General features: G+C 39.1%; 1 pseudogene; it reads right to left on the bottom strand.

The window, feature by feature from the left end:
- Positions 1-450: 450 nt before the first annotated feature.
- Positions 451-10,015, bottom strand: part of LOC107846220 — a 29,486-nt pseudogene continuing 19,921 nt past the window's right edge.

Raw genomic sequence — 10,015 nt, 5'->3', positions numbered from 1 at the left:
GCAAAATTTTAGAAAAAGAGATAATGCAAGTATGAAGACAAATCTGGGCAGCATAGACCAAAACATCTTAAGACTAATAACTAAGATTATTTTTCACATCTACTACTTAACTAATTGTTGAAGTGGAATGGATAATAAGATTATTAGACATGCATGTTATGACATGTGAATAACTGAGTGACGTGAAACTAAGAGGCTGAATAAAGAGGTAATTATTATTTTGAACTATTTTAGATTGGTAATAAGAATCAAATGTGTTCAAACCAGCATAATGTACAGCTACAACATGCCCGATATTCTGCTGTACCAGAAATATGCAAAGAAACATAGTCTGAGCTCGAAAGCTGTTGCAGTTTTACTCTGCGAGTTTGATTTCCTCAATTCGCTACCTCTCTTTTGGCATCCATGTCCATGTTGTTGATTCCATTATACTCAAGTTCCTCCATTCCATCATCTTTCATTCTGGCATTTGATCTGAGCTCCCATCTCACTCAACATGGAACACATCATAATTCTCTTGTGTACTAAAACATTTTCTGAAAAACACCACATGTCCGAATTTGCAAATTGGATTAGGCTAGATCCTGCTTCCTTTCTAATTCCGTTTACAACCATCATTTTTCTAACCTGCTCCACGTCATCCCACCTCTCTTGTGCAATATATATGTTGGATAGAAGCACATAGGATCCAATATCCTCTGGATCCCTCTCAATTAATCACTGGCGACAATCTCACCAAGTTCCAGATTTGAGCGGGTCTTGCAAGATGAAAGCAAAGCTCCCCATAATACAGGTCCAGAGTCCCATGGGCATATTCTTGATGAGGTCTTCAGAGTCTCTCATCAAACCAGCCCGCCCAAGAAGATCAACCATGTAGCCGCAGTGCTCAGCTTTAGGCTCTATTCTATAAATTCTAGTCATCACTTTAAAATACCACCAGCCCTCTAATACCATCCCTGAATGAGTACATGCACTTAGAAAACAAATGAATGTAGCACCATTAGGCATCACTCCACCTTTTTCCATTTCCAATAATGTTTCAAGTGCTTTCTCGCCATGCCTGTGGGTTCCATAACCCATGATCATAGAGTTCCATGAGACAACACTTTTCTCTGCCATCCCCACAAATACCTCCTTCGCCAAATCCATCTCACCATACTTAGCATATATTTTCAATAGGGAAATCGAAAGTAACACGTCAGGCTTAATCCTTTCACTGTATCTTATATATGAATGTATCCACTTTCCTCGATCAAGTCTCCCTAAATGTCTACAAGCAGTCAAAACACTCATAAGGATTGCCTCATTTGGCTGAATATCTCTGCCTTAAATCATAATATCAAACAATCCCAAAGACCCCCTATAGTCCTTCAATCGTACATAAAGAGCCATTAAAGTAGTCCAAGAAACTACATTCCGATAATCCATCTGCTCAAACAGAGCACGGGCAGCTACTACATTTCCAGTCATTGCATATCCATCAAGCAAATAATTCCAAGAAATAATATCCCTCGAAGGCATCTCCCTAAACACTAAATTTGCAGCTTCCATATCTCCAATCCTCGCATATCCTGATAACATAGAATTCTAGCTAAAAATATTCTTTTATAACTACAAAAGTTCACAACAAAAGAAACAAGTAACAACAAAAGTAACAAGATGTCAACAATGCTAGTAAATCAAAATAGGACACACACGGCTTCTCTAGACTTCAAGATAAACAACAACAAGAGCAACAAGCTGTCAACAATACTAGTGAATCGAAATAGGCTACACACGGCTTCACTAAACTTCAAAATAAACAACAACAAGAAGATAACAACAATAGCGAATCGAAAGAGCCCCACACGGCTTCACTATGTCATGATTTAGAACATTGAACTAAATCGAACAAATGAAAAATTTAAGCTAATATTAGTTGTATCCACGCATGGTCACTCATTCTTAAACAGTTTTGATAAAATCTAAGCTACCCGTTTCCTTATCAACTATTGCACATTCTAGTGAGGTGCCTACTTGCACTGCGATTGTTTACAAAATATGACAGGTTCCAAAGAAACAAAACTCATGCCAGAATTACCAGAACTATACTATTTAACCAAATATTTCCACATCAAAGAGGGGACAAATCCCTTATGATACAATGCTAAGTGTGTATCAAGAGATTCCAACCAACACAAGAACAATAAGATGAACAACAAAGTGCTAGTGAATCGAAAATGGCCACACACGCTTGCAACACTTGTTTGAACTAGAAAAGTGAGTTTAACAACAAGAACAACTAAGACAATATTGCTAGTGAATCGAAAGAGCCCCACACGGCTTTACTAGACTTTTATATTCAACAACACAATGTTAACAAGATTTACAAAGAAAGAGATAGAAACTTGACACAGAATATTCATTAATCTAAGAACCCTAACAAGAGAAAGGACCCTAAGACTAATAAATATCAATACCAAGTTCTTACTTGGATCAAGAGGAACTCAAAGAACCTCAAGAACCTAGTTTCTAGTCAAGATACAACACTAGTATCACTCTACTAGTGAGAATTTGATTTTGGCCTCTCCAAATAATGAGAAAGAGAAGTAAAAAATTTACAAGTCTTTGTTTCTTGAATAATAGGAATGAACTAAAGCAAGACTAGACCTATTACATGGCTTATATAGTCACTTAGAAAAGAGGGACAAAGACCAAATTACCCTTGGCATTTAAGTGGGTGGGTTTGGGGTGTCTTGGTGGGCCTCTTTACATTTTATTAAATATAGGCCCTTAGATGGGCTCACAAGGGCCTCACACATAGCCAAGAATGTGAAAAAGGCTTGGAGTAGTTGCAACTCACGTGCTTGGCTTTGTGTGAAAGGTCTTTAGCTAGGAATTCCCGTATCATCCTCTCCATCTTAAAGGGAATTTGTCCTCAAATTTGGATCATTTCCATCCTCCACCATTTCCACCCGAGAGAGATCACACACGTTGAAAGTGTTGTGCACTTGATATTCCGGGGGTAGATCAATCTTGTAGGCATTGCCGTTGATCCTTTCTAATACTTGGAACGGGCCATCACCCCGTGGCATCAACTTAGCATTACTTTGAGATGAGAATCTATCCTTCCTTAGGTGCACCCACATCCAATCTCCCGGTTCAAGAATGAGCTTTCTTCTTCCTTTGTTGGCTCTCCTTGCAACTTCTTGGTTTTTCTTTGTCACGCATCAAATCCTATTGGGGCGGACTGACACCCGTAATCGAGGAGGCCCAGGAGAACCAGCTCATAACCTTATACTTCCCATGCATACCTCTATGACAACCCAAAATTCAGACAACATCATGTCGCATATAAAAGGAAATAATCACCTGTATAAGCTCGAGCACACATATATATGTATATACAATACTTGGCCGTTGGAGCCATCACGTCTATTAACAAAACACCACCTTGACTGTACATTAGGTCTACAAAGCCTCTAGACAATACACAGAGTTTAACTAAGGTCGGAACACACCCTGCCATATAAATAACTTTTATACAATACCAAAAGTGACTGATATGACACGAAAAGCCCAGAAGCAAACTGGAGCTCACCAAAAGCAGCTGGATATCCTGGCTCTTACTTATGCGGTGTATGAGCTGACGTACCTGTGCCTGCAGCATGAAATGCAGGTTCCCTGTGGGGGACGTCATTATGAAATATGTACTGAGTATGTAAAGCTGTAGATAATCACATATGATATAGGAGCTCAATAGAAATCAGAAATAAGTGAATAAATCGTAATAGGAGTGGACCACACTTACTAGAACTTGTGACAACCTGTGCATTATATTTATTCAACCACTTTACCTTCGTTCTTATCATCTTTGTAATCATTACTGTACTGTACTGTGAACATTAGGCTGCCTCCAGTACATATCAACTGGGATCGACCCATGATAGGCTTATGCCCCTGGGATACCACCCATACACATAAATAGGGATTGACCCATGATAGGCTTATGCCCCTGGGATACCACCCATAAACACATAAATAGGGGTCGACCCATGATAGGCTTATGCCCCTAGGATACCACCCTATAAGAGAGAACTTCCATCACTTAGTTCAATTAATCTTTGAGATTGTTATTTTGGTCGCCACTGCATTTTTGATACTTTGAAACGATGATACATCAATAAGAGACATATAAATAGACCATCAATGCAATAACAATGAAGTACGAACTCATTGGCACATCAATGAAGTGTTTTGGAGTCATCAATGCCATAACAATGAAGTAGGAACTTATTGGTATATCAATGAAACATTTTGGAGTCATTAATAACACATGGATCTTATTTGAGTAACCGGATACCTTTTGACATTCATTAGTGTAATAAACATGTAAGATTTGGAAAACAAGTAAGTATTGAAATGTCTTGACATCTTGTAGGGTGTAAACAAGTTCATTAGTAACGTAGGACATCATACAAAATCATTATGGATCACATGTTACTGAGTAACTTTGGAAACTTTCTTAATAGAACAATTGTTCACTTTTATGCGAAAGATATGTTATAGAGTATGCTTTACATACCTGACTGTCAACCTTCAATACTAGTCCCAAATGAACTTCCCGTCTTTTCGGATTACTTATCTACAATGAACATATATAGCAATCTAGTATTAGCAACCAAACGTCACAATTCAATTATTTGAATTCACCAAACTAGTGGTTAAGTAGTAAGCCTTAATTACACCATAAAGGGTGTCACTTTAACCCTCTTATACTCCAATTACATTCACATGCCATGCATATTCATACAACATCCTTCAATATCAAGTTTGGATTCATTTATCCTTCCAACCAATCCATTAAACCAAATTGAGCCATAAACATAAATAATCATCAATTCAATAGTATATCACCATATTCACCTTCTATAACTCAATTACCATATCCACCTTCCATAACTCAATTACCATATCCACCTTCCATAATTCAATACAACCAAACCATGTAAAATAGTCCATAACCCTATTTCCATCACCTTTTAATAACAACCAATACATATAATCCTCTATCACACATATACATATGGAAAAGAACAAAGGCAAATAATATTCATACCTTAGAATTCAACTCTTGATTATGCAATCCTGTTTGCACAAATAATAGGTGCCGTTCGAAGCTCTTGAGATGACAAACGCAGTTATCGGATTATTTTGAAATTTCTACGATTGAATCAAAAGTAATTTAAAGGTCAAATTTGGCTAGAGTTTGTTCTTTCTCAATGATTGATGATGAAAATGAGTTTTTGAACTCATATACATGTATATATACATATATTCCCGTCCATAATATAATAGGAAATGACCAAAAAGCCTTTAAAATTTAAATAATGTCAAATCTGTCCTTTGGTGGACTGTTTTGACAAGCTAAAGTAGATCGACCATAACTCTTTTCTCCGATATCGGATTTGGGTGAAATTGGTATCGTTGGAAGGATAATTCAAAGGTCTTTCATTTCATATAATTCAAAGGTATTTTATTTTATATAAAGTAGGCCACCCAGTTCGTCCTGTATAAGGAGTTATGGTCATTTGAAATTGACCCTAAAAATCTATTTTGATAGGCTGAAGTAAACGAGTATAACTCCTTAATCAGACGTTGGATTTGGATGAAACCAATTGCATTGGAAATAATACTCAAAGATCTTTCTTTTCACAGGTCGCAGCTCTCCCAGTTCATTATATTAAGAGAGTTATGATCATTCGAAGTTGACCCAAAAATTTGGCTGGCCTCAGTAGTTTGTGTGCAGGAAATTTTCCTGCACATTTACTATTCCCAAATATCCCGGCCACCATTTTATAGTTTTGAACGTGCTCGATTATATCCAAAACTTATCTGTTTTTGAAAATCTTTATATCATTGGAAAGCTTATTCAATAACCTTCACATGGAACCATCGATGGGCAAATTCCGGTATAAATAAAATAAAAAAATTAATTCCATATAAATAAGACCAATACACGTACTTGAATACACCAATACACGTACTTGAATACGGGGTGTTACATTCTTCTCCAACCGCAACCTCACCTTCTCATGTATCTTTTTCATGGCCTTGGCCCGTTTTCTTCCATCTAAGCTTATCACAAGATCATTTGGCAAAGGGGTTAAATCCAAAGGGGTGAGGGGGTTGATGCCGTATACACACTCAAAGGGTGTCATCCCCGTGCTCGAGTGTATAACACGATTATAATCAAACTCAATCAACGGTAAGTGCTCCTCCCAAGAAGTCATTTTTCCTTTAACCATGGACCGTAGCATAGAACCTAAGGTCCTATTTACTACTTTCGTTTGGCCATCGGTTTGTGGGTGGCATGAAGTCGAAAACAACAACTTAGTACTGAGTCTACCCCACATGAACTTCCAAAAGTGGCTTAGGAATTTAGAATCCCTATCACTCACTATGCTCCTCGGAACATCATGAAGTTTTACAACATTATCAACAAGCAAAGAGGCTACGCTAGGCGCATCATTACATTTAGAACAAGGAATAAAGTGAGCCATCTTGGAAAACCGATCCACCACGATAAAAATAATATCCTGCCCCCTTTTAGTCCTCGGCAATCCCAACACAAAGTCCATTGATATGTCAAGTCAAGGACGAAAAGGGGTGGACAATAGGGTCTACAACCCGTGGGGTTGGAGCCGTGACTTGGCTCCTTTGCACTCAACACATTGGCCGCAAATCCGGGCCATATCCTTGTGTATTCTAGGCCAATAAAATTATTCTTCCAAAATTCCGAGGGTCTTCTCGACCCAAAATGGCCCATTAGACCGCCATTGTGTGCTTCCCTCACAAATAATTCTCTCCATGAACTTGAGGGAACACACAATCATCTACCTTTAAACAAGTATCCATCAAATTTGGTATAGGGATGGGAACCCCTATCCGTAACCCACCTATCCCTTTCTAACCCCTATCCGTAACCCACCTATCCCTTTCTAACTCTTCACTTTCCCTATAGATAGGAAGGAAGTAAGGGTCCTCGGGATATAAAGACTTGAGGCTTTCAAACCCCATCAACTTAGACGACAAAGTAGACACAAGCACATGTTTTCGGGATAAAGCATCGGCAACCACATTGTCTTTACCCTTCTTGTATTGAATAACATAAGGGAAAGTTTCAAGAAATTCAATCCATTTGGAATGCCACCGGTTAAGCTTCTCTTGTGCCCATAGATGCTTCAAGGATTCATGATCCGTTCGGATCACGAATTCTTTAGGCCACAAATAATGTTGCCAAGTGTCCAAGGCTCTAATCAAGGCATACAACTCTAAATCGTACGTAGAGTAGTTTAGAGTTGCTCCTTTGAGCTTTTCGCTAAAGTAGGCAATAGGCTTCAATTCTTGCATTAAAACCGCACCTATGCTGACTTTGCTTGCATCACATTCAACCTCAAAAGTCTTGTCAAAATTTGGCAATTGTAGCAAAGGGGCCGAGATGAGCATAGCTTTTAATTCCTCGAAGGCCTTAGCTTGTTCATCTCCCCACTTGAAAGGCTAATCCTTTTTAATCACTTCGGTCAAGGGGGCGGCAATGGTGCTAAATCCTTTGACAAAACGTCTATAAAAACTAGCCAACCCATGGAAGCTTCTCACTTCACCTACGGTTTTGGGAGTTGGCCAATTTTTAATGGCGTCAATCTTAGATTCATCCACTTCGACCCCTCTTGAGCTCACCACAAACCCAAGAAATACATCTTTATGGACACCAAAAGAACACTTTTCTAGATTAGCATATAACTTCTCCTTTCGGAGGACATCAAACACACATTATAAATGCTTTACATGTTCATCTAAGGACTTACTATACACCAATACATCATCAAAATAAAGAACAACAAACTTTCTGATAAATGGCTTCATCACATGATTCATTAGCCTCATTAAAGTACTTGGAGCATTTGTTAGGCCAAATGGCATAACCATCCATTCATAGAGACCGAATTTGGTCTTGAAGGCGGTTTTTCATTCATCATCCGATTGCATACGAATTTGGTGATAGTCACTCCTCAAATCAATTTTAGAACAAAAACGCGAATCACTCAATTCATCAAGCATATCATCTAACCTAGGAATAGGGCGATCATATTTTACCATTATCTTGTTGATGGCTCGGAAATCAACGCACACACGCCAAGTCCCATCTTTCTTGGGAACTAGTAGCACCGGAACCGCACAAGGGCTCATACTCTCCTTGATATATCCTTTGTTGAGGAGTTCCTCAACTTGGCGTTGCAATTCCTTGGTATCCATCGGGTTGCTCCTATAAGCCGGTTTGTTGGGCAATTATGAACCTGGCACAAAATCTATTTGGTGCTCAATTCCCCAAAGTGAGGGCAATCCTTGCGGTAATTTCTTTGGGAAGACATCTTCGTAATCCTACAAAACATGAGAAATAGGAGGAGAAATGGAAATTTTAGTGGCGTTAGTGTTAAAACAATGAGCCAAGAGGAGCATCGGAGTGTCCTCGTCATGATCCACAAATAATTCTTTCCTCCTAGCCACCATCACCACACTTCCTTGCCTCTTAGAAATTAGGAGCCCCTCGGTTTCCCCTACTCCCTCACTCTTGGGTTCCCCTCTTTTTCCCTCACTCTCGACCTTCTTTTTCTTTTTCCTTAATTCCCGCATCTTTTGGTATAATTGATTCACTTGGGAAGGCAATAATGGATGAAGAGCGACCTTTCAGCCATCCTTCTCAAGTGTATACCGATTGGACCTTCCATCATATTTGGTCGATCTATCATATTGCCAAGGTCTTCCTAACAACAAGTGACAAGCTTGCATTGGTATCACATCACAAAGCACCTCATCATGCTAGTTGGCTACCTTAAAACGTATCACACATTGCCTTGTGACCTTTAACTCACCGTATTCATTCAACCATTGCAACTTGTAAGAATTAGTGTGAGGTGTAGTCGGCAATTTTAAGAAGTTTGCCATTGCAACACTAACCACATTCGCACAACTTCCACTATCTATCACCATAGTACACACACTTCTCTTCACAAGACATTTAGTATGGAATAAATTCTCCCGTTGGATAGGGTCATCTATCGCCTTACTATTCATGGCACACCTCACTACAAAGTTTAGAACCACGCACTCTCCTTCTTGTGGATAAGCATCCTCACAATCATCATCATCATGTGGCTAATTTTTGGGTTTCTCTCCATCTTGAGGCTCAGCCTTATTTTGTTCTTTTTCAAGACCCACTTCCTCACTAAGGTAATACAATCTTCCTTCCCTTAGGATCACATTGCGCTGGTTTGGAAATTTATTGGCTTTATTTACCCAACCTTGGCACTTGAAACATTGGAACCCTTTAGGATTAGGATACTTGTGAGCTTCTTGCCGGGGAGGAAATTTATGGACTATTTTAGGCTCAGAAAACCTTGTAGTGGCGGGTTGGTCCTTGTTTTTAGGCCAACCCAAAGATGGTTAAACCATATGTTTGCTCCTCGGCCAAGCCGATGTTGATGGTCCCTTTGCCTTGAATGATGACTTCTCTTTAAGCTCCCTTTCAATCTTAAGAGCCGCTTGGAAAATCCCTTCAACGGTATCAAACTTGTGAAGCTTCAAATGAGTGGAGATCTATTTGTTCAACCCACACTTGAACTGAATGATGTCATGGCCAATTTTTTCTCCCCAATGATCATGCTTCAACATGAGTCATTGAAACTCGTCCTAGTATGCCATAACACTTCGATTCCCTTGTTGCAAATTGTACAACCTAGCAAGCAACTCATGACGATAACTTTCAGGAAGATACCGTTGCCTCATTAGGTACCTTAACCAAAACCATGGTAGTGGTTGTCCCTCTACCAACTCATTTCCGAACCTCTTGACGTATTCCTACCAAGTGTTAGCATAGCCTTCAAAATGAGCTATGACATAACAACTCTTCTTCTCCTCCGAGATATCATTTACTTGAAACACTTTATCACACGCCGACTCCCAAGCAAGATACACC

Source organism: Capsicum annuum, chromosome 11, assembly GCF_002878395.1.
Source record: "Capsicum annuum cultivar UCD-10X-F1 chromosome 11, UCD10Xv1.1, whole genome shotgun sequence".
NCBI classification, from domain to species: Eukaryota; Viridiplantae; Streptophyta; class Magnoliopsida; order Solanales; family Solanaceae; genus Capsicum; species Capsicum annuum.
This window is presented reverse-complemented; position numbering and strand designations above follow the sequence as displayed.